The following is a 19,519-nucleotide window of genomic DNA, read 5'->3' on the forward strand; positions in this document are numbered from 1 at the left end:
TTTTTTTGGGGGGACGGACGGAATGGGGAGAATATGATTAATTCTCCCTCGCCTTATGTACCAGTGTCAGGTGCATTAGTCACTCTGCCTTTAGATTAAACTTATCTTTGCCTTGAATTTTGTGTTTGTGTGTGTGTGTGTGTAGGGCACAGGTGTTCAGTAAGTGGATTCAAAATCACTCGGAAAGTTAATATTAAGATGTGAGAATTACAACTGAAAAATTATAATCCTTTGCAATTTAACCCCCCCAAAAAACCCTTACACCCCCTTAAAAGAAACAGCAAACATCTCTACTACTGTCTCGCAGAAAGCAAACATATCAAGGAAATGTGACTAAATTAGATTCATTCTCCCGATACTGCCATTGATTGCAGAAGTAGGTATTTATTTGTCAGGGACAAATAATAATAATAAAAATTCTCCCCTTCTCCGCTTCCTTAGGAACAGGAGTCGCTCAGTTCAGTGCTCCTGGATCGTCTTGTTGTATTAATATCTGGCTCGCGAACCTCCTTTTTTTAATACCCAGAAAAATGCTTAAAGTCCTCTTGTCCACTTCAGTCTCCCACTGAAGAGATACACAAACCCTGACGTGTTAGACTACAATGCGTTTGCCTCCCGGACACCGAATGCCGAGTCGGATATGGAGAAAGAGCGCTTGAAACCTCTAATGCGCCGGACATTGAGTTAAATGGAGCTTTGGCGAGTTTAGGAGCAATCTGCAAAAAGTTTGGAATCGATTTAACCTCTTTTACGTCGGGCGTTTTGCAAGAAGGCGCAACCTTTTGTGTCGAAGGATTAAAAAAAAATAAAGGCGAAGGGGAGGGGACAAGAAAAGGACTCAATTTATGGACTCTGAAAGAAAAGGCAACATCCATGTTTCCCCCCCTCCTTCATCCAGGAAAGGTTTGATATTTATCTTGGTCTGGTAGATTTTTCGAAGGGACTTGCTGGAAAAGTCTCCCCCCTTCAAAAGAAAAGCGGAAGGGGAGCGGAGACTCGCCAGCAAAGCGCATCCTGACGGGCTTTTTAAACACTATTGATTGGGACAAGCTGTTCCAAACCCCAGTAACAGTTAATCTGCCTGTTAATCAAGGCGCTAAGGAGCTCAATGCGAGTTTTATTAGCGACTAGAGAACACAGCGGCAGAAAGGATCAAAAGACTCGCCCCCTTGATATTTGTCAAGCCAGACTCCCCCCCAAAAATATATATTTTCAATTACAGAGCAATTCTTAGCTTATCATCGCCGCCTAACAGAAACACGCAGATGGTTTCACAAACGCTGCCAGAGAAACAACTGCAGCAAAGGCAGCGAGACCCTCAGAACGGCAGCCTCCGAGAACCCCACGCGGCCGGACCCAGCCCGGCCCTGCGCGCCTAGAAAGGAGCACGGGCTCACCTCAAAGCGAAACCAGTGTAGTTATTTCTCTCTGTCTCCCCCGCTGCCTTTCTATTTACCACCGGAATTCGAGAGAGAGTGGAAGGCAGCACCTGAAAAGCCTATGCCAATTTAGACCATCCTTTCCTTCCTCACTTTTCTCTCCCCCCCCCTCCTGTGCCTGTTTGCCAACGAAGAACTTTGGAGTGGGTTTGCAGTCAAAACGGACGGAAAGAATTTGGTATGTTCCTCAACACCAGCTCACTCAGATTTTTTTTAATTAAAAAATATTTTTTTAAAAAAATTATCCTTAAGGGGAAAAGTTGAATGGGGGGGGTGGTTCTTTTTTTTTTTTTTTAATGGACTGGCCCGACGCTCAAGACCGTCCCTCCCCTCGAGCTGAGTTTCAATTAAGGTAAAGGTGGAGAAATATTATCCCGTCTGCGAAAATCAACATTTTGATCTTGTCATTTTTAATGCGAACCGATGGTGCTGGATGTCAACGAGATATGCGTATAAAAGACTATGTGGTCAGAGGTAATTATGTCACAGCTTTTTCTCGTCGTGACAGCTGGATAAACACAATCTCCAATAAACATCTCTAATTAGGGAGGAGGACCTGCGAGGCTGGGTGTCTGATTTATTACTCACCCAGAATGTCCATTTACCGGTGGAGATTAAAGTGGACTCCCCCCCTTTTTTTTTTGGTGCCAAAGCACCTTAAGGGATTTGGTGTAGGAGCTGAGGGGCTGGGAAGGCGAAGTCTTACAGCTTGATCCAGGAGAGTGAATGGAAAAGAGAGAGAAAGAGAGAGGGAGGGAGGGGAGAGCCATTATCCTACTAATCCCTTTTTTCTAATTAAGTACAAAGAAGAAGAAGGAGAAGGAAGAATCTAAAACACAATTTACCTGCCTTGGGCTGCAATCCTAAGCGCCCTTCTATTTCCAGCTGCTTGAATTTACTCCCAAGCAACCGTGCGCGCAGGATTCCGAGTTTTACTTCTCAGGAAGTGCGGTGTGGACTTCTCCCGGCGCAGCTCAAGCTCTGTTTACTCACGAGTAAGTCCAATCGGTTGAAACAGAACTTTTCCTTACAAATAATTGGAGTCTCGATTGTGCGGCTGAAGTTGCGTTTCTGAACCGTACAATCCCCCTTGCTTTCTCTTCCACTAACAAACCAACCATCCAGAGTTAAGCAAAAACAAAAACACAACGAGAGGCTCCACCAGGCACAACCAGGGTATTTCTGCACACCTTTTCAGACGTTCGAGCAACCCAATGGAAAAGAAAACCATCACCACGCCGCAACCTCAAAGGAAGTTAAACGCGCGGATCCAGGAAGCAGTTCCCAAAGCAGAAAGTTTTAGAGACAGTTAACCTGACGGCAACAGATGACAGGCGCAACAGAAAAACAGCAATCTCTTCTCTCTCTCTCTCCACCTCTTATAATACACCGACTGCATTTTAAGCAGACCAGGAATACTTAGCAGTATACTTTTACATACAGCCTAGCATTAAACACATCACCTGGAAACAAATCCTATGGATTTCTAAGGGACTGCCTTGAAAACACCGACGTTTCCGGCTAAGGCCCCAAAGCTCCTTTACTCCGGAGTAAGTCTTACTGGGCCGATTTACCTGTGCTTAGAAAGGAACGTCAGTTTTAACTCCAACGGAAGACGTATCGATTTCGGCTGAAGTGGTTTGTGGATCGGGCGCGAAAAAGCGCGCTTCGCAGGTTGCCTTAGTAAAGGATTGTTTACCCCCTCCCACTCACTCTTTCCTTGGTACAACTTCAGTCTGGGAACAATGATCTAGCCGAGACATTACCTTGCTGGAAACGTGGGGACGCCCCAGAGTTGGTGGGTGCCCCAACGGACAGCCCCTCCCTGATCGCCTAAGCGCAGAAGTCGCCGCGAGCAGAGCCATCCAGGACGGGGAGAGAGGGGTGTGGATATGCGCCGGTTCACAAACAGACCCCAGTTGGCAAGTGGTTACCAGGCACGTGAGTGAACTGACCGGAGAGTGGAGCAGGACTCCAGGTCAGACTGGGGGAAGGAGCAAACAAAAAACCAGCCCCAAACTTCGCAAAACCCCGAAAGATCCACCGGACCCGAGGATCTGTCTGCGCCAAACGCCCCCGACGTCTCTGCGTTGCAGAGTCCCTTCTGAAGTGCCCAGAAGCTCAAGGCGAGCCGGGCGTGCGTAATCCGAAGCCCCTTTTCGTTCTACCTCAGTGGAAATCGTTAATTATTAGGTCTTCCCAAGGAAAGCTCAAATCACACGGTCTGGGGATTGAAAATGCTACCCAAGTATGCGAGCCGCATTCTTTCGTTCCCTTGCCTGAACTTCGGGAGCGCCCTAGCGAGGGCTGGAGGCCGTGGGCGAGGTCAAGGAACAACTTCTTCCTCCTCTCTCAACCCCCCGCGCACCTACCCCATGCCTCTCCCCACACATCCCCAAACCGGTAGCAGCGAGCACATGAGCCGGTGTTTCCATACAAGGCGCCTCGGTTGCCCAAGCGGGGAGAGGTCAGGGCTGCTCCAAGCCTCGCGTCTGCCTAGCCAAAGCCCAACTCTCTGCCCCGCGCCCTCTTCCTTCCCCGCACCTGTTGGCACTGCGCTTTCTGTGCGCGCCCCGTCGAACCTGGCAGTTGGTCACGAGCCAGCGTGACCCCCTTTTATGCCGCTTGTAATTAACACTCCGCACAAGGCTGGGAGAGATGGGAGGGGGGCGGAAATAAGAGTTTAAAAAAATAAATAAATCCTGGGCTTGGTAATGGAAACGAGGAGGTCAGAGAGAGAGAAAGAACGGGAAAGAAAGGAAGGAAGAAATCTAGACCAGGCAGAGAAGGAGAGAAACAAACGCAGCGGCAATTGTTTCAGGAGGAATCCGGCAACTCCCCCCGACGCCTGGATAAAGAGCATCAAATGTTTACCTGTTAGAGAGAGGGCAGGCAGAGGCTCATGATCCGCGGGTTCCCAATTGCGCCTCTGAGAGTCGGTAACTGGCAGGTTTGATCGCCAATTTCTACATAAGAATCTGCCACACAGTTTAAATGTCAACGACAATAAAAAAGAGGGTGCCTGGCTTTGCACTAACTTTCCCTTAATATCAGCGCCAGCGCCTCTCCTATTGGCTGGGCTGCCCCGGTGACGTCACGGCGGACAGTAGTTAGAGCTGAGCTCATAAGAAATTTTAGACAACAAGAAGCTCACCGGGGCCGGGAGATAATTCACCTTCCCGTGACCACTGGAGGGGCTGAGAGGCGAGGCGCACGTGGACGTGGGCCAGCCATGCTGGCTTGTTCGCTCCTGCCTGCCTGCCTACCTCTATCCATCCATCCAAAAAAGAAAAAGAAATATGTTTCATTATAGTCAGGTCCCACTACCCAACAAGGTCCTCCTGGCTGATCCATAGAAGCGACTCTACCATAATATGTGGCCTGTGGAGTGTTGTCCAGAGGACGGCCCTTGCAATAAAAATAATAATAATAATAATAATAATAATAATAATAATAATAATAATAATGCTTTAAAAAAACATCACAGCGATGATTTGTGATTCTGAGTGTTCTTTTGCCTTTGTCTTCCTCCTGGATCCTCATACTACGACTGCCCTTCCCTTCCCCCCGGTCTTTCACCCGCACAAAAGGAAGATCTTTTCTCCTTTTTCTTTCCTTCTGTGTATACAGGAAAATCCGCAGGTTTAATTATGACGCAGCATCTTCGGCACGGCGGACGCAGAGATGTCCCTGGACTTTTGTGTGTGTGTGTGTGTGTGTGTGTGTGTGTGTGTGAAGTTCTGGAGAAGAGCTACCAGGTGTAGCAGAGCCGCCGACTCTCAGTGACCGTCCAAAGTCGAAGCCTGGGTCTTTCTACCTGAGGCTCCAGATCACACACACAAAACCCCCACTCTGCCCACGGCTCAGTTATCAATAAAATCAACCTTTATCACTTGGTTCCTAGGTTTCTGTTTATGGAAGGGCTCCAGTCAGGGGGAAAATCCAATTTGTACTTTTGGATGGCTACCTGGGTTGTAGCACTGGCGAAGAGGAGGCTTATACTGTATATTCGCACCCAAGCAACCGATGCTGCCTTCAGAGGGGTCTGGATCTAAATTTTATAAGTGTATAAAGCTGTCCAGTTATTAAAAGTCGATCATTAAAACAAATTGGAAGAGAAATTCAAACTGCGCGTGGACTTTCACTTCCAATCACTGAACACCTCAAACACCGAGGTGTAAGAGGTGAGTTGATATTTTGTGGAGGTTTTCTTCCAACCGCGATTCAAAAGAGGACCAGCGGATCCTTTCTATCTCTCTCTTCTCTCCTCCCCACCTTTCTCTAATCAATTTTTAAAACGAAGGGCGTTCGTTTTAAAGTTAAGCCCCAAGTTAAGTGCCGCTTATTTCAATGGAAGAATGGCGCCCTCGCTCATCTCTCCTTCCCACAGAAATGAATGGGACCTAGAAGACCATAGCGCTGCTTTTCATTTCAGGGGGCTGACACAACCTTTACACAGAGACCAGGCCGCATCGCACTTTTTTGGCCCAGAGGGTGGTGTTAGAATAATCATCAACATCTTGCTTTAAGGCCCCTTTCTTACAACGACACCGAACATGTCCCCTTTTCCTCAAAGTTCTGGAGAAAACGAAGTTTTCTCTAGGCACCTAATAGTGTTCCCTCGTCCAGCAATGTTTTCTGAAGGGCAGGGAAGCTACCCCCTGCTCACACTTTTGAGGACACAATCCACTGGATAGTTCTCCTGAGTGGTTGGGAAGGTGAGTTATGTTCCGAAGAAACCCACGAGATTTAAGTGATGGGGAAAACGGTGGAGATCTTCTTTCCTTTGAAACCGGGGCAGAATTCTCTCTGCATACAACGTCAAGCAGGTAACGTGGTCTGGGATTGCGGGGGGAGGATCAGAATAGTTTTAGTCGCATAGTAACACCCCCCCACACACACACACTTGTGGGTCTCCCCTCGGCACCTTCATCCTGTCCCCTTAAAGGCAAAAACACCAGGGCGGGTGGGGTGGGGGAATACACTTTTCGGAGTGAATACTTTTGTTTGTCAGGAAAGAAGCGCGCACGCCGGAAAGTCGCTGTAGCTTTGATTGAACCGCGCGTCCATCTCTCGGGAGCTGGCAAAGGTTTCTCTGGGCTTTGTTTGCGGCGGATCCCTGAAAAGGGGGGCGTGGGGAAGAAGTCGTCCTTGATGCACCCACACATCTAGAAATACCCGTCGGGGAGACCGCCCACCGCCGAGAAAGGGTAGCTTCTCTTTCTACGTGGTTTTCAGTAGCTGCGTTGCTCCCCACTTCTCCTTCTTAGGGACCGTCTCCCCGTTGGTTCACTTACGGCTGCGATCCCCAGCACTCTTACCCAGGAACAAGTCCCGCTAAAACCCATTTAACTTCTGAATGAATAAATGGAGGATCGGGATGCAAACCAGATCTTGATCTAACAGGCGAGGCGAGGGAGGGCTGTCTACCACCCGCATCCCACAGCTTCGTTGAGCTCCCTGGTGCGTATACATATATGCATACGTGTGTGTGTGTGTGCATGTATATGCGCGTGCACGCTCGCACCCACCCCTGACCTAGAACTTATGCCTGACGCTCTAAACTGCTTCAGAGCTTTGTGACACTCCTTTGGGGTTAGTCGGGTTCCTTGTAAGGAAGTCAACCCCCCAGTGTTACATAAAGATTTCCAGACCAGAAAAAGGAATGAAGAAAGGACACGCAGCCGATCCAGCCAAAGCACCAGCAATCTGTTCCTAATGCAATGCGCTTCAGAATCGGATCGGGATTTCGAATTGGCCAGCGGCGAACCCTTAGGCCTTCCTGCCAGCGCCCTGTGATGTCCAATGCACCTTTTCCCTTGTGCTTTTTGGGCTGCGGGGAGTGGTGGAAGGTGCCATCCTAAGAATCTTTGTTTGGGGGCCAATCCTGCCGAGCTGATGGGGGTTTCTGTCCTAGTATAAAGGCCGGCGTGGAAGCTGGGCTCAGTGGTACAGGCAGCCCATGGGCCGCCAGGATCAATCCCTCGCATCCCGGGTTGATCACATATTGCTGGGACCCTTGAACATATCGATCATGTTGGGACCGGAAGGAAGTTCGCCTGTGGGTTGGGCGAAAGTTCATTTGATGAATGCGCTTCGATTTAGGACGCTCATAGAATTATACAGTTGGAAATGACCCCACGGGTCATCTAGTCCAAACCAGGCTGCAGCTTCAAGGCAAACGCGGCCGAATAGAAAGCCAACCCGTCAGGCGCACGGAAGGCCAGCCTGGGAGTGGCGCTTCTGTTTCGGGATCAGGCTAAGAGGGCGATCCTATAGTTAGGACAAAGGCCCACGAAGCCCTTCTGGGGACTAAGGGGAACTGCCTGGACCTCTCCTCTCTCCCCAGTCTTCAAAAGGCGCGCACGTGGAAACGCCTGCGGGTCTCAGTGGAGTTCAATTCGCCGAAGAGAGAGATGCTCCCGAGTAAGAGTGGAGACAGAGCGTCCTCTGGGCAGGCTACTCTGGGGTGGGGAGGGGGTTAGGAGGAAGGCCCTGCATCTTCTTCCCTTCTCACCCCCCATGACCCGCTCCCGGCCTCTTATTCCGGCCTCCTCTTCTCCTCCCCCCCTCCCAGAAAGCCAAGGCTCTCCCCGACGGGCCTGCGGCAGGTCAGGTTGGCCTAGGAGGAGCAGCAGCGCCGCCGCCGCCGCCGCCGCCCTGTCTCTGGAGCCGACGCGGGCAGGCAGGGAGGGAGGGAGGGAGGGAGGGAGCCGTGGCCAAGGGCTTGTCAGGCGAGAAAGTGTGTTTGCCTGATTGTTTGGAGTTGCTGCCATTAAGGGAGCCGGGCTCCCTGCAACCCAGCAGGGTTCTCAAAGGAAGCGCTGGAAACGCCACGGCTCCCGCCTGCTTATCTGGCTGTCAATAAAAGGAGATGGCTCCGAGAAGCAGGGCCAGGTGCTGCCTTGCCTTCTCTCCAACCGGCGCGGCTCTTCAGAAACTGATCAGGCGTGAAGCCAAGTCTGCTTGGCCAGGCCTTCGGAGCGAGCAGACAAACAGTCCCCCGGCCAACGCCCGAGTGTTGCCCGGGTTGCCTTCCCAGCTCCGGGGGCGGCGAGAGTGTGTGTGTGTGTGTGTATGAGAGAGAGAGAATTAAACAGAAAAAAGGCAGTCAGGACACACAAGCGCGCGCACACACACCGGGTGATAAATGCTGCGGCGTGGCTTGATGATCCGGATCCGATCCGGATTTGAAGAGGGAAACCAGTCGATCTGGATGCTGGGTTGGGGCGCGCGCGCGAAAAGCCACCCCCCCCGATCTTTCGGACAGCGCAGCCACCTCCATCGGATCAGATGGCAGTTTAATTACACGCTTGCCTTTTCCTCGCTCTTCCCCCCCTCGAACAAATTTTCAGACGAGCATAATCTCAGTCACTCCGCATCTCTGCGGCGTGGAGTGACATGGCTTTGGGAGGAGACCCTCTGCCACCCCCTCCCCTCCGTTCCCTCCAGGCTCCTGTTGGGTAGCCCCTTAAGCCCCTTCTAAATTAAAACAGGAGTAAACAAAGAGGTGCATCTGTGACTAAGAGGTGTGTGTTTTTGAGAGAGGGAGAGAGATCTGGAATCCCCGTCATCATTTCCTAACTTATTCGGGAAAGAGAAAGAGGAAGAAATCCCACAAACTTCAAAGTGAGCATAAACATCACCTGAACTGGTAATGTCTGGGTCTGGAATACGTGTGTGTGTTGTGTAGAGAGAGAGAGATCGCCCCTCTCTCCCCGCTTCGCAGGTCTTTCACCGTGCTGGAATCGTCCTCCAAGGATCTAAAAAGCTGGCGCCGTGTAAACGCGGACGGGAACTTCCCTTTTCTCTCCCAGAGTAACATTAAGGGGAAATTAACATGCCGTCGAGGTAGATAAGGCGCTAATGAGGGCGCTGAGCTGGCAAGGAGCGGAGCCCTGCCTTCAATGGAGGCGTTTTGTCGCTCAGCCTTTCTGATGGGCAGGAGGCTCGAAAGCTGTGAAGCCACTTTGAATGGGATGCAGGCAAGAGGCAACAATAATGTGTTACAAATTTATAAGCATTATACATATTTGATTTACACAGCGATAGGAAGCCTCTCTCTCTCTCTCTCTCTACAAGGATGCCCCAAACCCCCGTGTGTTCGCTTAGATGGAGCAATTCGCAACCCACACACACAGACACACACACACGGGCACACACACACGCGCTGTAATAATGAGGTTTAATTCTCTACCCAAGCAGAACTTGAGCAATAATAATAAGCACATCAGAACAATTTGTTTACTGTGGCATCGCACAGACGGCAAAATAAGGTCCGAGAAGGACTAGCTGCTAGAAAAGGGTGTTTATTGTTTGTTTTTTTATTTTTTTAAAAAAGAGGGGGAGAAAAAAAATTAAATAAAACAAGCCAGGGACGAACCTAAATTTCACAGAGGAGGGGAAAATATTGCGAGCAGAAAAGTGGCTTGAATCGAAGGCAAAAGGGGGAAATGCTTCGGTAGAAGGGATCTGGTGCCCTTGCTCAAGGTATGTGTTTTTTTAAAATAAGTCGATTACTTAGTAAATGCTTTTCCTTGGGTCTTCTTGGACTTTGATTTCAGAACGGGGGGGGGGACACCTCAAACCCCCTCCCTGCTGTCTCCTGGTCTTTAGTTTTTCTCGCACACATTTCCATTTCAGATATGGATGTCTTGTTGTTGTTTTTTATCTGTCCCTTACCTACCTGCCTACCTGCCTTTCAGGCTAACTTTTAGGATGATTTAAACCGATGTAAAGCAAAGCTGTGTCTGCAACAAGAGAAATGAGTTGTCATCGGATAGATCATGCCTAGGTGGGCTTGCCCGGGTTGACGTGGGATCCAGCTCGGATTCAAATCGATAACAAAAGCCCTCCTTGACTGCACCTGGTCAGGGTAGGTCTAGGTGGCATCAAGAATCCGGCGGCAAGCCTGGCCAGGCAAGTTGGGAAATAATTCTCTTCCTGGGTCTCATGATACCTTGTTAACCAGCTCTCTCTCCTCATACCCTCCGAAAACATCGCCTAGCATTTTTCAGTACTTGCAAAGCACAGTATTGCCCGACACCCCTGTCCTCAACGCATGATGGGAAGGCAAGTCCAGCCCCTTGGATATCTGCCGGACCGGCTCTCAAATAATGTTTTGCAGATCAGGCGGTAAAAGGGCTGCAAGGTCTAACAGGCACCTTTCCTGGGGAGCATGTCCCGTTGAACTCATTGGGACTGGCTTCTGAGTAAACATGCCCAGGTTGGTTCCCTCTGCAAATGAAAGCAACCCCCTTGGAATTGGATGACCAGACTTTCCAGTCGGGAGGCGAGATTTTTCAGGGGGCTTCGACTGTTGCGAGCCACAGGCAGAATCTCAAGCATTGTGCCATTGCGCCCAAGTTTTGCAGAACAGAAAGATCCAAAAGTTACACGCAACCCTGTCATTCTGACAAGGACGGAAGGTTTGCAGCGCCCTGATTTTCCCTCTCTAGTTTGTCAGGCGCTCCTAGGAAAGGAAGGAAGGAAGGTAGATAGATAGATCCTGGGAAATTCCGTGTAAGGTTTGAAAATAAGAAAGGGAAAAAAGTTCCTAAGAGGCATAGTGCGAGCCTACGGAGTTCAGAAGTAAAAGTACAGCCTTAATTTAAGATAGTCTGAGGAGGGGAAGGTAAGGAAAATAATATGGGGGAGGGGGAGATGAATCCGACTCCCCTAAGCTGGGTTTTCCTTCCCTCTCCCCTGCCCCCTTCAGGATTCTTAATGGTATTAATTTGGCTCCAACATGATCCCGGCTTGTCTTATATTATTTGCCCCCCCTTCCCCCCTCCTTTAAAACATTCTCATAATAAGCGTGATGCTGGCCAATGTTGTTTGATTTGTTTTTCTGCCCCTCATCCCCGAGTCCCCCCCCCTTTCCTTTTTTCTCCCCCGACTGAGACATTAGCTGAATTCCCTGGGGGTGATTGGATGCAGCTCGCTGAAAGTCGACAGGCACGTCCTGGATGTTAGAAATTCACTTTTCCTCGACGTGACAAGGCTGAGTTCGATCTACAATTGTATTTGAAAGGGCAACGAGCGGAAAGATCTCCCATCATTAAAGCTTCTCCTCTCCTTTAGCGAAATAACAAGATACTTCATTTGCACACAAACACTCCCTTTTTTAAAAAATAAAAATAAAGACAGAAGACGACACCTCGACCCTCGATAATAATAATAATTTTAATAATAATAATAATAATAATAGCTCGTGCTGCATAAAGGAAACACATTGAAAGAAAAAGTGGGGGTGTCCAGGATCCCCGCCCTCCACAAGCGTATCCGAGCTTCCCCAAAGCGCCCATGTGATCCAGTTGACTTTTTTACTTTAAATCTTGAATAAGATGTGAGTTGTAACAAGGGGATTTGCACTTACTCCCTGACCCTTGTAATTGGATTAAATATAGACTGAGACGTACAAAAACAGACCAAGATTGACACCTGCCAACTGGGCTTCCTTATGATTGATTGTGATGCTTCGTGCTGGCAACAATAATGAAACAAATTGTATGGATAAAAACGGCGCGTTTGTCATTTCCGTGCCATAAGAGGAGAAGAGGCAGCGTGGCTGGCAAGCTGTTCGCTGACAGCCCAGAGCGGAGCGGGCACGTTGTGCAGGAGAGCTCAGGCCAGCGAGGCCAGCCGCTGACAGGGCAAATGATCCCTTGTCACAACCTCCTTAAATCGACCCCCCCTCCCCAAAGTTTGCCCATTAACATATAGATTGCTCGGGCAAGAGAGAGGAGGGCTTCCAAAAGTTACCACGCGCGGAGCAAGCCGCCGAGGAAAGTCTCGGAGCGCGGAGAGCCTGGTCTCCAACATGGCTCCTTCCTGCGCGCGTCGGAGGAAGCAGAGGCGGCCGAAAAGTCGCTCCTCCTTCGCTTCCGTGGGCTGGGCGGCGGCGGGGCATTTCCCCGAGGCAGCAACGGGGCCCTGGCGCTGCTGGGGTGGGGAGAAGGCGCAGGCCAGCCACGGGGAAGAGAGGCGCCTGGAGGAGCCCCCAAGGTCCCCTCTCTCCGCAGGACCAGGCCGAGTTCAAGCGAAAGGCCCCGCCGAGTCCTGGAGGCGGGAAGGAAAGGGCGCTGGCTGCTGCTTCTCCTCTCCGGGCTCAGGCCCCCCGCGCCCACAGCGAGCCGCTCGCGGGCCGCAAGTTCGTGAGAAAGATCGGGGTTCCTGCTCGCCGGCAGAAGCGAAATGGCGCCGATTTCGCGGCGGGGAACCGGTTGGGAAATGGAGGCGCCGAAGAGCTCCTCGTGGCGAAAGCGGCAGCCCAGGGCTGAGGCCTGGTCCTGAAAACAGCATCCAGAGCCGAGTTGAAGCCCCGCTATCGCGCGGTGAATTTCGGGGTCAGGCACAAAGCCATCCGCCTTCCTGCTCAGTTAGGCGGCCTCTTCCTCCTTCCTGGGTGTCTCCTAATTTCTATCTCGCCCTTCGCCAGTCCAACAAGTGGTCCTTATTTCAAACGACGCCATACCAAGGGACTACAACTCCCATGATACCTGAGCATTGGCCTTGCTGGCTGGGCTGGTGGGAATTGTAGTTCGCCGGCGTCCGAAGGGTGCCACGTCGGCTTCTCCGGCCATAAGCACTCTTCCTGCAAGCTATTCGCGATTCTTAACATCACCCCGATCTTGCTTTACTCGCCTGCAGTGCGGGAAACCGAAGGTGCGGTTTTTAGCCGGGCCCATAAAGTGGCTCTTTTGTTTACAAGAGCATAGGAGACGCCTCTGACTGCGCCCAGATCTCCCCTTGTCTCTTGGAACTGCAACCTCTAGTCCCCTGAGCCAGAGTCTCTTGCTTTGCACCTTGGCAGCGGCGTGCGATTAGAAACGGTGCAAAGCTTTTAATCGGTCGTCTGAGACGGATACTTTTAAACTCCCCTCGCCAGCTCACTGATGCTTTTTTCCCTGCGGCCTGCTAAAGCGCAGTGGCAGCGAAGGGTCGTGGCTCCGGTGGCAGAGCATCTGTGGTGCATGCATAAGGCCCGGGGTGCATCTCCAGATAAGGCTGGGAATGGCGCCTTGTCTGGAAAAGCCTGCGGAGCCGCTGCCAGCCGGTGTAAGCAGTGCTGAGCTAGATGAGCCCCTGTCTGTTATAGGTTCCTATGATCTTGATTAAGGCTTATAGCTTAGTATAAGTTACTGTTCCATATTAAAACTTATCACTGGGCGCACTTGGCCGAGTGAAGTTGGCCACCCCATTTAGAGAGCCTACATCAGTTTAAATCACAGTTTTATCACTGCCTGAAGGCTTGGAGTTGTTTCTTCAATTTATACAATCTCTCCGCCAAATCTTCTGTTCTGTCTGGAAGAGAACATATTTTCATCAAAACACAACACTCTTCCTCTCTCTGGTGTAACTGCATACAGCAAAGGGTCTCCAATAACCCAATCCACAAGCCAGTTAAACCCAAGTAACGTAATGGGTTAAGGCTTTGCATCCTTCTATGCAAGTGCCATTGAAAAAGGAAATGATAATTTACTTTTTTGGGGGGAGGGGCTTTGTTTTTCGAGCAATGCTGAGTCTCCTACGCCTTAATGTATTTGGCTTATTGTTCTGCAGTGTTCAGGCACCTTTCCATTCCCAAAGTGGTGATTGGTGCTTCCTGTAGTCCTTCTGCGCTGGAGGCTCGAGATTTGATAGCTTCTGATGAGTGACTCCAAATGAGTGCATTAATATGTAAATGGATCTTTGTGGTTCTAAATCTTCATGGCCTTTCCCTCAGCCTACAAAGTTCTGTTTCTTTTGTGTTACACACACACACTTGAGCCAAGTGACACTGGTATGGAAAAGGGAGACATTAATGGTCCAATTAAATAGCACCGTGCATGACATTACACCTCTAGCCAATAACTAGGCAGGAGCTCCCCCCCCTTTATTTTAACTACAAAATACCCTTTCTTCCCTGAATGAAACAGGAATGGACTTTACGGATCCTAGAAAGGTAATGCCAGACTTCACCTCCTGTTCTTCTATGGTGTGCGCTACTAGGTTACAATTCAATGCTAAACAGAGCAGCCCACATCACAGTCGAGTGAAATGGGGAGTCCTGCAGAGGTTGTCGGTGGAAGAGGGCAGCAAAAAGAGGACCAGCAGCCGGGTAAACTGGGTGCTTTTGTGGCCTATGGTAGAAGGAAGCATTAGTTTGAGCTATGTGGTGGAGAAGCGTTTTAGTGGCTGCAGTTACTGTGAAGGGGATGAAACTGATGCTGATTTCCATTAGGAAGTAGGTTCAGCTGAAATTCATGGGACTCATTTTTGTGGTGTCCTGGGCAGTAAGTCGCTCTGAGGCCTATTGGTTTGATGTCCGAGGGGAAAATAATGGACCAATGGCTTCAGGTTACAAGAAAGGAGATTCTGACTCAACATCAGGAAGACCTTCTGACAGCAAGAGCTGTTCAACAGTGGAACAGACTCCCATAAGAGGTGGTGGACTCTCCTTCCTAGGAGGTTTTTAAGCAGAGGCTGGATGGCCATCCGTCATGTATGATCTAGTTGAGATTCCTACATTGCAGGGGTTGGGCTACATGACCCTTGGGCCCTTGCAGCTCTACGGTTCCATCAGTCCATGATTCTATAAGCATATACACAGAGTGGACAAATATATGACCCCTTGGCCAGCTAATGACACCCACTGCTTTCTGCTGTGCTGTTTGGAAGCCTGCCCACAACACTGGGACAATTTCAAACATGCATGTAAATAAGTTGACTTCTCTATATTTGGCTCAACCTTGATCGGCACTGGACTGGATATCAAGGCCGCTGCCATCATTAGGCCATATTGGCAGCTGCCTAGGGCATAGGCCTCAGAGGGGTGCAATACAGGTCTTTGAGAGACACAGTTTTATGCAGATTAGATTTTGTTAGACCTTATACATTTTTGGAAATATTTTGCTTTTATAATTAATAATAATAATAATAATAATTTATACCCCGCCCATCTGGCTGGGCTTCCCCAGCCACTCTGGGCAGCTTCCAAAAGAATATTAAAATACTATAATACATCAAACATTAAAAGCTTCCCGAAACAGGGCTGCCTTCAGATGCCTTCTAAAAGCCTGGTAGTTGTTGTTCTCTTTGACATCTGGTGGGAGGGTGTTCCACAGGGAAGGCGCCACTACCGAGAAGGCCCTCTGCCTGGTTCCCTGTAACTTGGCTTCTCGCAGTGAGGGAACCGCCAGAAGGCCCTCGGTGCTGGACCTCAGTGTCCGGGTAGAACAATGGGGGTGGAGACGCTCCTTCAGATATACTGGACCAAGGCTGTTTAGGGCTTTAAAGGTCAGCACCAACACTTTGAATTGTGCTCGGAAACGTACTGGGAGCCAATATAGGTCTTTCAAGACCGGTGTTATGTGGTCTCTGCGGCCGCTTCCAGTCACCAGTCTAGCTGCCGCGTTCTGGATTAGTTGTAGTTTCCGGGTCACCTTCAAAGGTAGCCCCACGTAGAGTGCATTGCAGTTTATTTTATATTTTGACGAATATTATCATTTCTACATGACCTCTGCTTTTGAAAATTAAGGTTAACGATTTTTTTAGTGTGTGTGTAAGTAATTAACCTTGCAAAATAGCCAGGCCCCAACGCTGGGTGATAGGAGAAAGTCCTGCTCTCGGGGTTAGATATGTGGTGGTGCATTTACCTAGTCAAAATTACTGGATGCCTCCATCTAATGGACATACATGTGTGAAGGAGCCAGTGCTAATGACACCTAGCTCACTTGATGGTCTCGAGGCATGTCATTTGATTGCATCCTTCCTGGTGCCCTCTAGATATGTTGGATCACAACCCATCCATCATCCTTGGTCACTGGCCGGGCTGGATGATCTGATGGGCTGCAGATGGAGGCAGGTTGGACTACTGGGATCACTAAATATTTGGGTTTTGTAAGTCTCTTTCTTATTTTATTCACTATATATCCACTTGGCTGGATTTCTTGATTTTGTATTCTTTCCAGCAAAGACTAAGGAGATAAATCTGCAGCCCAGTTTGCTTGAAAGCAGCTACTTGGAAGTGAACTTTCTTGTCAGGAGCGGGTGGGATGGGGATAAGAAATGCAGCCAAATGAAGGGATTCCCAACCACCGCACCCCTCAGTGGGAAACGACATTGGTCAATGATCACAAAAAGGTCAAATCCAGCCAAAGGACTCCAGGTATCTGCCAACATAGGAAGCAGTCCTTCTGTAGGCCTAGTTAGGATCTGTCCTTTGTCAAGAGCCAGAATGGTTCAGCTGGGGAAAATCATGCCCCTCTCTTAAAAATACTGTCTTATCACCCTCTCACTCAAATCAATCTAATTTTAGTTTATAAAGCATAAAAGAAGTATATTTGGTGCATATTTCTGGCTGCTTACCTATCATGGAAAAAGACAAGCTACGAGATTCACCCTATCCCCAAACAGCATAAATTGACCTTTCCAGTTCTCTGTAATTGCTACCAAGCTCATTCCTAGAAATTAAAATGCTGAAAGTGATTTGAATTCTGGTAAAGTAAGGGAAGGGGGTGGAGGGGAAGGAGGCGAAAAAATAAAAAATAAAAAAGCAAAACAAGAGAGGGACAAAACCGAAGTTCCATCGAATTAGTTTTAGTCCGCCTGCTCTCCCCAGTGACTGCATCTATTAGCATTATAATCTCAAACACCATTTTTTATGTAACACTATTGTTAGTAAATCAACTCCTCAGGTCCACAGAGACGCTGACCCCTGGCAATTCAGTGAAAGTGTAATTATCTCCCCGAATCTTGGACAGATTTAAGAGATTACATTGCAACTAAATCTATATCAATGCTAATTTCTCCCCCCTAGACTCCAGGTGCCGGGAAAGAAGGGGATGGTGCGCCTGCCCAGCGCAACGGCTTACAAAGGGGGGAAGCGCTTGCTGTGGAGAGGGCCAAAAGAAACGGAGCCCCACATAAAATTACACCTATTTCCCCCCCTTTTGCTACAAAACCTGGTTCTTATGAGGCAAAGTTAAACAAAGCAGCTATGCTAAATTAGCGTTAAATAAAGGCGAGTTTAATGCTCGGCTACAGTCAACTGGTGTATATTTGATGGCTAATTGTCTATCAAAATTAAAGAGAAAAGAACAAATGATTCGTTATAAGAAGGTGTTAAAAGCTCCAACAAAGGGGGACATTTCACAAATATAATATCTTTGGATGGTGAATTTGAGTCTTTCGGGTGGTTTGGGAAAAAAGGAGAAGTGAGGGGTGGGGAAAAGATCTGAAAGTCCGTCAAAACAGCACGAGTTTTAAACAGGGAGCCTTTTAAACCTCAAGAATGGGCTCTCTGAATGAAAAGAGAAAATCGACACTATAAAATAGGGCTTTTTTTAAAAAAAAAGATAGAAATAAATAATTGCTGAAAGGAACTAATAATGAGCAACAGTACCTGCATTCGAAGTAAAGGTACTTCAGGAAATCACGCTAGAGAGGAACGTGATGCTTTTGGTAGTTCTTGCAGTTATTAGGAAAGGTATTAGGAGTCTGGGAAGTTCTCTTGCGCAAAGAGTAGTGTTGTTGCAGAGGAACAGAGATAGAATTTACAAATCAGCTCCTAGCAAGAAGGCATGTTGGGGAGACTTCAGAGTAAGGCAGAAGCTCCTTCTGCGGATAAATTTATGTAGTTTGTGTACAGGGATTTCTTTATTTTTAAAAAAATTTAAAAGGTAACTTTGGAATATTCATCATCTCTTCTTCCATTGGGTTCCCTACTTTTGAAAACTGATTAACAAGCGCTCTCCCCTCATCATGAGAAGAGTTTTAAGAACATCCTGAAATATTTCCTATTGGGATTAATGCGGCTGGAAAGTTCCTGACGCTCTCTGAATCGTGCCCAAAGGAAGCGGGGATAATAAAAAAGTAAAGCATAACTTAAAAATAAGACACGCTGTCTAAGTTCAGCAAACAGCAGAAACAAAACAAAACAAAAAAACAAAATACTCCTCCGTCCCCCCAACCCCCCCAACAGAAAAAAGTCTCGACTCAAGGCGTCAGAGCGCAATGGCCACTGATGAACTCGTCACCAATTTTGTCGATCTGCATTAGAAGAAGACGCAGGCGAAAGGCTTTCGTTGGAGTAAATGTAAAAGAAGCCATATATGCAGAGAAAAGAACAAGGGGGGGGGGGGAAGAGCCTCGAACTAAATCATGCAGCAAGAAGGACAAACCGTCTGGAAAATGGACCTACGGAGCAGCAAGAATGTACTTTTTATTTTATTTTTCCCATTAAACAAAAATTCTTTGACAACTTGTGTCCTAAAGAAACTATCTTGAAGATAATTGAAATGATTACAATTCATTGCTGCAGCATTACTTTGAATATCAGCAGTCAAATAATGAAATCTTAGTAATACAGCCAAAATTTAATTTGCATTACAGCATTGTTCAGGCTCTCCTTTTATGCCCAGCTTCCCCTAGAAAATTTTGTGATAATACATAATTCTGTACTTCGTTGCATTATTCATATTTTGGGGGTAATATTTTCTCCGCCTTTCCTTTCCCAGTAAATGGCCTCCTCGGAAACTTCAAGGGGGGGGGGTGCACAGCGACTGGAGCAAATCAGCTTCTGATCAGAGACACACACATATATTTATATGAAAAAGAAAACAAATGTTTAACCTCTCCCCCCAAACTTCTTGCATCCCCACCCAAAATATTATTTTTAAAAAACCAGCTTCGTTTTGATCTTGGTTGAAGTAAAGGGATCTTCTTTTATACATAAAAAACTGTTCTTAACAGTTAATAGAACAATAACTTGCTTGAAATAGTCAGGGCAGCGCCTTACCACCGAATAGCTTCAAAAGCAGAATATTCTAGCAGAACTGATGGTGAGCTGAATAAGCGGCGAGAAGACCGCATTCCCCACCTGAAAAGGCTTATTTAAGGGTTTCCCTTCCATAAATTCTATAATAAATTTGAGCCGGGTCTAGAAATCCATATGCCTTATCAACTGCCTCTAGAATAAGTACTTTCACACTGAATTTATCTGGCACACCTGCAGCTCGATTCCCTTTCTAATGGAAAGACCTGCGCTCTTTATTTTGATTTTAAAAAAGAAAGTCTACATATACAGAGAAAGATAG

The 19,519-nt window shown here is 48.2% G+C and overlaps 1 protein-coding gene and 1 long non-coding RNA gene across 5 annotated transcripts in view; one reads left to right on the forward strand and one right to left on the reverse strand.

The window, feature by feature from the left end:
• PAX6 (paired box 6) overlaps positions 1-4,498 on the reverse strand; it is a 42,757-nt gene extending 38,259 nt beyond the window's left edge. For 2 of the 4 annotated variants that reach the window (XM_082202527.1, XM_082202521.1), the window contains exon 1: positions 4,314-4,498. The gene's annotated coding sequence lies outside the window, so the exon portion shown is untranslated. Of the gene's footprint in view, positions 1-3,013; positions 3,140-3,205; positions 3,424-4,313 lie in introns of those variants that run through there. The other 2 variants (XM_082202523.1, XM_082202524.1) reach the window with 2 other exon arrangements.
• The window catches only part of LOC309527648, a 384,549-nt gene that overhangs the window by 244,959 nt on the left and 120,071 nt on the right, over positions 1-19,519 (forward strand). The gene's annotated exons all lie outside the window — the stretch shown is intronic.

The sequence above is a fragment of the Podarcis vaucheri genome (assembly GCF_965113315.1).
Source record: "Podarcis vaucheri genome assembly, chromosome: 1".
Taxonomy (NCBI): Eukaryota; Metazoa; Chordata; class Lepidosauria; order Squamata; family Lacertidae; genus Podarcis; species Podarcis vaucheri.